The sequence below is a fragment of the Tachypleus tridentatus genome, chromosome 6 (genome assembly GCF_004210375.1).
Source record: "Tachypleus tridentatus isolate NWPU-2018 chromosome 6, ASM421037v1, whole genome shotgun sequence".
In the NCBI taxonomy this organism is placed as follows: Eukaryota; Metazoa; Arthropoda; class Merostomata; order Xiphosura; family Limulidae; genus Tachypleus; species Tachypleus tridentatus.
This window is the reverse complement of record NC_134830.1, coordinates 47,488,263-47,495,653: the sequence shown is the minus strand read 5'-3', so window position 1 is coordinate 47,495,653 and position 7,391 is coordinate 47,488,263. Positions and strand designations below refer to the sequence as shown.

Here is a 7,391-nt window from a genome sequence, read left to right as displayed (position 1 = left end):
AGAGCAAATATCTAAGGCAAACGAACAGAGAAGATGGCTCATCTGTATTAAAAGGTTTGTCTTGTTTCAGAAGGAGCTGTACCAGCCAAAGAATATCCGAGTCAGCTGAAAACTCCCTTCATACCATCTCCTGCGAGTTGGTTCTTTGGAGATCTGGTATGGAAATTAGGTGGACCAGTTTAGATGTATTGTATTAGCTAGGGTACTCCCCACTCAATCATGGGAAAGAAGGTGAACCACTTTAGATGTAATATTTTAGCTAGGATGTTTCCGATCCTACAATGGGAAAAAATGGACCTATTTAGATGTATTGTGTTGAAAAGGATGCTCCCCACCCTATCATTGGAAAGAAGGTGGGCCAGTTTAGATGTATTGTGTTGAGAAAGATGCTCCCCGCCATATCCTGGGAAAGAAGGTGGACTAGTTTATATGTATTGTGTTTGCTAAGATATTCCCCTAAGATATATAGGAAAAAAGGTGGGCCTGTTTAGAGGTATTGTGTTAGCAAGGATGTTCCCCACCTTATCCTGGGAACGAAGGTGGACTAATTTATATGTACTGTGTTTCCTAAGATGTCCCTTCCACCAACATGGGAAAGAAGGTGGACCGACCACCATATCTACAGTTAAGAATGTCATTTTTACACCCAACTTAGTGACCCGTACTTTCAAGATTGGAGAAGAAAATACCTAGTTTGTGCGTTATCTCACTAGTGTGTTCCTCCAAGAAGAGAAGTCACACTCCAAACACATCCTGAGGACACTTTCCTAGAAGTGCTCGTCTAAGTTCCTCCACCAAGTCAATATGAGATTCTCAATGTGATTCCTGTTATCATGTGTATTTTGGTAAGATATCGTATCAATGTTAATATTTCCTTACACTGAAAACATATTTCCGATAAATACTTTACTCTCCTCACACTTCCTGTTTCTGGTGCTTCTTTTCTGTCAACTTTGAAGACTGTGTTCTACTTTAAATAGGAAACCAGCTGTCAGCTGTGACAGTAGAGTATGTTTTAGTGAAGCGTTGTGCTTGGTTCTTTACATGCTACAACGCAGCAGAACCAAGTTGAAACATGGGTGAGAGTTTCAAGGCTTGTACGAGCAAAAATATTTTTACATATTGAACAAGAATAGCTGTTACGTGAGAACAAAAACATATTCTATCGAAAATATTATGAAACTAGATATTTTTTTACTATATACAATAATCTGGTATAACTTTCCATGTGTGTATAGTTTTAATTTTGTTTCAAAACAGTGCCTAACAAACAATTTTGAGAATCTTATTACATTATTTTTTCAAAATAAAGTTTCTGTCAGCTAATCAAACATTTCCAATATTCTGAATTCATCCAGTTAAATTAGCAGACGAACAAAAATCCGTTTTCTCCTTCGTCTCTTGTTATAGTTTCCACTAACACTTCAGCAGGTAAATTTGAAGTTAATTATGTTGTAGTATATTGGTAGAATTCTGTAAATCAAAACAAACCATTAAATATAAATATAACTATGCAAATAAATCTCAACATTTAACATGGAAAATTGTAATGTACGTAATATTTAAAATAAATCGGGAATAACAACTTTATATCAAGTACAAAATATCTGAATAAAAATGTCAATAAATAATTTATTGAAAAATATATTGAGATATAAACATTTTGCAGGTATAACATCGAATAAAATAAATGATACGTGTGTTATTTTTGTAGTAAAAACAAATATAGTTTCCTTTTTACAAAACTTAACAGAATTCCGTAAATATCAGTTTGAATAACTAGTATATTTTGTTGTTATTTATCAAACTGTCTAAACCTATATTCCTTATTTAAAGTGGCCCGGCATGGCCAGGTAGGTTAAGGCGTTCGACTCGTAAACTGGGAGTCGCGAGTTCGCATCCCCGTCGCACCAACCATGCTCGCCTTTTCTGCCGTGGGGCGTTATAAAGTTACGGTCAATCCCACTATTTACTGATAAAAGAGTAGCCCAAGAGTTGGCGGTAGGTGGTAATGACTAGCTGCCTTTCCCTCTAGTCTTACACTGCTAAATTAGGGACGGCTAACGCAGATAGCCATGGAGTAGCTTTCTGCAAAATTCAAAAACAAATTCCTTATTTAATTTCTTAATATAGAAGAACATTCATTTCTCATAACGGGAAAGGTTTATATGTTAATCAAACAAATTAAATTATTTATATTATTAATTATGTTTCTCTCAGACACAAACCTACTTATAACAACCACTACAAGAAGTAATAATTCAGTATTACAGTCATACTAAGAACCACTCAACAATAACATATCGTTACGTCACATGTTCATGTGTGAATGATAGTGTAATTAATTCATAACAAGTTAGTGTTGAATATCTTGTTTGTTGTCAACATTATTCGTACCTGTTCTTCTATTATTTAAATAGTTAATGTTGAACTTTGACTTCATCCGTAGCTCTTCAGACTGAATACGAGAAGTGGCCGTCATAAACAGGAAACAGGTGAACGGACGGACAAACACTACGGTTTACGATATATGTAAAACAAGTAGTAAATAATGTTCTCTGTTTAATCTGGATTGAATTTCATTTTCTTTATGATTTAACACTAAATGAATGTCACAAAATTATAAATTACAAAATATTTCTGAGTAAAGCTGTTGATATACATTTAGAGTCATGCTTTACTTAATGTTTAATATTTAATGTAAAAGGTGTGCACTAAAACTCTGAAAGTTACTCACAAGTCGTGGTCGTTGTTCAGATCAAATTCTGTAATATAATAAAAGAAAAAGAAAAAATATTATTGTGAGTAAACCAGTAAGAAAATTGAGAACGAGACATGAGTAATTAGTATGTGAAGAAATGCTAATTAGTTAACAAGTACAATCATAGGATTTGGTCAGGTGTTAAATATCAATAGGTAGATTGTCTACTGGAGAAACTCGTCAGAGTTCACATGTAAACAAACATGAAAGTATTGATTGGTTTTCATTCTTATTTGTGACAGACACTGAATGAACATTACAAAATTATAAAGTCTAAAGTATTTCTGAGTAAAACTATTCGTATACATTTAGAATTATGTTTTACTTTTAAAGTTTAAAATATGATTTGTGTGTGTGCACTCAACATCTGAAAGGTGTCACAAGTTGCAGTAAGATAAAAAACAGGTAAGCGGAAAGATAAGTTTAAAAAAGCACAGATCAATACGGTGACAGGTAATTGCTTTTTTTATAACTCACAAATTATGTTTTAGTTCCAGATTAGTTTTCACCCCATGCCATGCACATGGGATTTCTTCTGACCATTAACATCCGAATTTATCTTTCTTTGTTCGTGGCTTCCCCATATTTTCACGTATGAAGACTGTCAGGCCTGTTATTGACAAAACCAAACGCCATCTAGTAGTAAGAGATAATAAAATATGGAATTGTTCATGAAAATAGACAGAATAGTTGAGTAACTCATAGTTTACATTTATAAACCAACATTGTAAAGAAATAGGACACAAACTTTAAAATATAAATATTCTTTATAAAGCTAACACTGATATGGCTTGTATATTAGTTTTAATTATTTCGAGACACCTTGTACTTTAGATTTAATAATTTCTAATCTTCTTTGTACTTTGATTTTATTTTATTTCTAGTCAATAATGTACTATTCTTTTAATTATTTCTACTGATTCTTGTACTTTAGTTTTAATTATTTCTAGTAATCCGTGTACTTTAGCTTTAATTATTATTAGTGATCCTTGTACTGTGGTTTTAATTAACATTTGTTTAATTAACATTATGTCACAAATCGGTATTCACTTTTGTTGTTAATAAGAACTATGTGCCGCATATCGGGACTCACGTTTGTTTTTTATAAGATCGCTATGTCAAACATCGGTATTTACGTTTGTCCTTAATAAGAACGTCTTGTTACTTTTCGGGATTGATGTTTGTTTGTAATAAGAACGCTATGACACATCTGTATTCACGCTTGTTTTTAGTAACAACGTTATTTCACCCATCCGTATTTACGATTTGTTTTTATTAACAATACCGTGTTATATATCGAGATTGATGTTTGTGTTTAATAAGAACGCTATGTCACACATCGGAAATCACGTTTGTTTTTTATAAGATCGTTATGTAACACAATAGTATTTACTTTTGTCCTATATAAGAACATTGTGTTACAAATCAAGATTAATGTTTGTATTTAATAAGAACGCTATGTCACACATCGATATTTACGTTTGTTTCTGATAAAAACACAGTTACATATCGGTATATTCGTTTGTTTTTAATAAAACGCTATGTCTCACGTTTGTTTTTAATAAAACGCTATGTCTCAAGTTTGTTTTTAATAATAACACTGTGATGGACATCGGGATTTACGTTTGTTTTTAATAAGAAGTCTTTGTTACATAATGGGATTAACGTTTGTTTTTCATAAGAATGCTATTTCACCCATCCGTATTCACGTTTGTTTTTAATAAGAATGCTATGTCACACATCGGAATTCACGATTGTTTTTGGTAAGAACACTATGTTACACATCGGGATAACCGTTTATTTTTAGTGAGAACGCTATGTCATACATCGGTATTCTCGTTTGTTTTTAAGAAGTACACCTTGTTACAGATCGGTATTCTCGTTTGTTTTTAAGAAGTACACCTTGTTACAGATCGGAATTCACGTTTGTTTTTGATAAAGCGCTATGTCTCACATCGATATTCACTTTTTTTTTAAAATAAGAACACCGTGTTACATACTGGGGTTTACGATATTTTTCAATAAGAACGCTATGTACAAATTAGTATTTACGTTTGTTTTTAATAAGAACACTGTATTAGTTTTCGGGATTGGCGCTTGTTTTTGATAAGAACATCATGTTATATATCCTGTTCACGTTTGCTTTTAATAAGAACACCGTACTACACTATTCGGGATTGATCTTTGTTTGTAATGAAAACGCTATGACTCATCTGTACTCACGTTTGTTTTTAATAAGAACGCTATGTCACACATGGGTTTCACGTTTGTTTTAATAAGAGTGTGTGTTTTTGAATTTCGCGCAAAGCTACTCGAGGGCTATCTGCGCTAGCCGTCCCTAATTTAGCAGTGTAAAACTGGAGTGAAGGCAGCTCGTCATCACCACCCACCGCCAACTCTTGGGCTACTCTTTTACCAACGAATAGTGGGATTGACAAAACTATGGGATTGAGCGTCACATTATAACGCCCCCACGGCTGGGAGGGCGAGCATGTTTGGTGCGACCGGGATTCGAACCCGCGACCCTCGGATTACGAGTCGAACGCCTTGACACGCTTGGCCAGTTTTAATAAGAACACCGTACTGCATGTCGAGATTGATGGGCTTTTTTTAAACAATAAAGCTATGTGACACATCGGTATTTACGTTTGTTTTTGATAAAAACTCTGTTACATATCAGGATGCAGGTTTTTTTTAATAAGAACGCTATTTCACATACAAGTATTCACGTTTGTTTTTAATAAGAAGTCTTTGTTACGTAATGGGATTGACGTGTTTTTTGTTTTTTTAAATAAGACTGCTATGTCAAACATCGGTATTCACGTTTGTTTTTAATAAGAACACCATGTTATATATCGATATTGATATTTGTTTTTAATAAAAAAGCTATGTAACACACTTGGATTCAAGTTTGTTTTCATAAGAAGGCTATTTCATCGGTATTCACGTTTGTTTTTAATCAGAACCTCATGCTATATATCGATATTGATACTTATTTTTAATAAGAAAGTTATGTGACACATCGGGATTCACGTTTGTTTTTAATTAGAACTTCATGTTATATATCGATATTGATACTTATTTTTAATAAGAAAGTTATGTGACACATCGGGATTCACGTTTGTTTTCAATAAGAACGCTATTTCATCGGTATTCACGTTCGTTTTTAATAAGAACGCTACGTCACACATCCGTATTCACGTTTGTTTTTAATAAAAATACTGTGTTACATATTGGGATTATATTTGCATAAGAACGCTGTGTTACAAATCGGTACTTACGTTTGTTTTTAATAAGAACTCGATGTTATATATCGGGATTAATGTTTGTTTTTAAGAAGAATACTTTATTACAGATCGGAATTCATGTTTGTTTTTAATAAGAACACTGTGTTACTCTTCGGGATTAATGTTTGGTTTTAATAAGAATGCTATGTCACTTATGGGTCTCACGTTTGTTTTCATAAGAACGCTGTGTTACATAAGAACATTATGTTATGTTTTAAATTTACATGACGTTTTATTCGTGGTATTCTGTTAATACTGGTCATTCATTAACCAAAGTCAATAAGTCATATAGACAAAATAAAATAAAAGTAACAACGAAAACTTAACTGAAAAACAGAAAAGAAAATAGACGACATATTGTGTATTCGGGTGCTGTGGAAGTATAATACTGTGAGTGTATTTGTGAAACAGAAATAAAACATCTTTGAATTATGTCACTAATCGGCATAACTCACACCCCTTTGTCAACGGTAATATTTGATATAATTATCGAAAGTATAAATCCCCTGTAGAATGTGTAAACACGAAAAGTGAAATTACATCCAAACATCGAGGCATTACATAAATTAGCACAACTTAGTCATTTCGCTCTTTCTTGGTAACAGGTACACAGTAAACTAATATATACGCGCACTCACACTCCAATACACCGTGGGAGGTAGATTAAACATCCTCGTGAAATTGTCATTGACGTATCGTCTACAACGTATTTAAATTCAGCATAACAAACCACCCGTGTCGTTCTAATTGAAGGAGCCTTAACCGTAACGATGTAGAGTAAAACACTTTCACCAACTTTTATAGGTTAGATGGAATATAATTAGGTGTTTGTGTCAGCAGCGATCTACAAATGGGAGCTATTTTCATAATTAGAAATGTGCTTCAATTGCTACAAAGTGTTCCCCGTAGTGTATTTGTTCCCGTGATCAATGCTTCGTACCTGCAGCACGTGACATCTCGCCAAAGCACTAGACCAAAGACAAATAAAAATCGCTTTATAATCTTGCCAGGGAATATTCATATGATCACCAGCGTATTTAGATTCACGATGTAATAAAACAAGTCCTCTTTAAATATTATACTTAACATACCTTCGGAGCTATGTCTATTTTAAATTCATACTTCCCAGACAACGCTAACAATAAACAACAACAAAACTAGTTTGTTTTGCACCGATTTTATTCACTATAGTACTCTAATTTCATTATTTCTATTCCTCTCTGCCAGTACACTTGTGTTGATTGTAGGGGGCTCTTTATCGTGCAGCCAGTGTCAATTGTAGTATTATGTAATCTGACCATAGATTTGTTGCGTTTTTTTTACCATTTACGGAGTATATTTCA

At 33.3% G+C, this 7,391-nt stretch overlaps 1 long non-coding RNA gene across 2 annotated transcripts in view; it reads right to left on the bottom strand.

Moving 5' to 3' along the window:
* Nucleotides 1-1,674: 1,674 nt before the first annotated feature.
* The window catches only part of LOC143252410 (uncharacterized), a 102,541-nt gene continuing 96,824 nt past the window's right edge, over nt 1,675-7,391 (bottom strand). For both annotated transcript variants that reach the window (XR_013028980.1, XR_013028979.1), the window contains exons 2-4: nt 3,239-3,397; nt 2,738-2,765; nt 1,675-2,514 (exon numbers count right to left, since the gene is read on the bottom strand). This is a non-coding gene — a long non-coding RNA (uncharacterized LOC143252410). The remainder of the gene's footprint in view (nt 2,515-2,737; nt 2,766-3,238; nt 3,398-7,391) is intronic.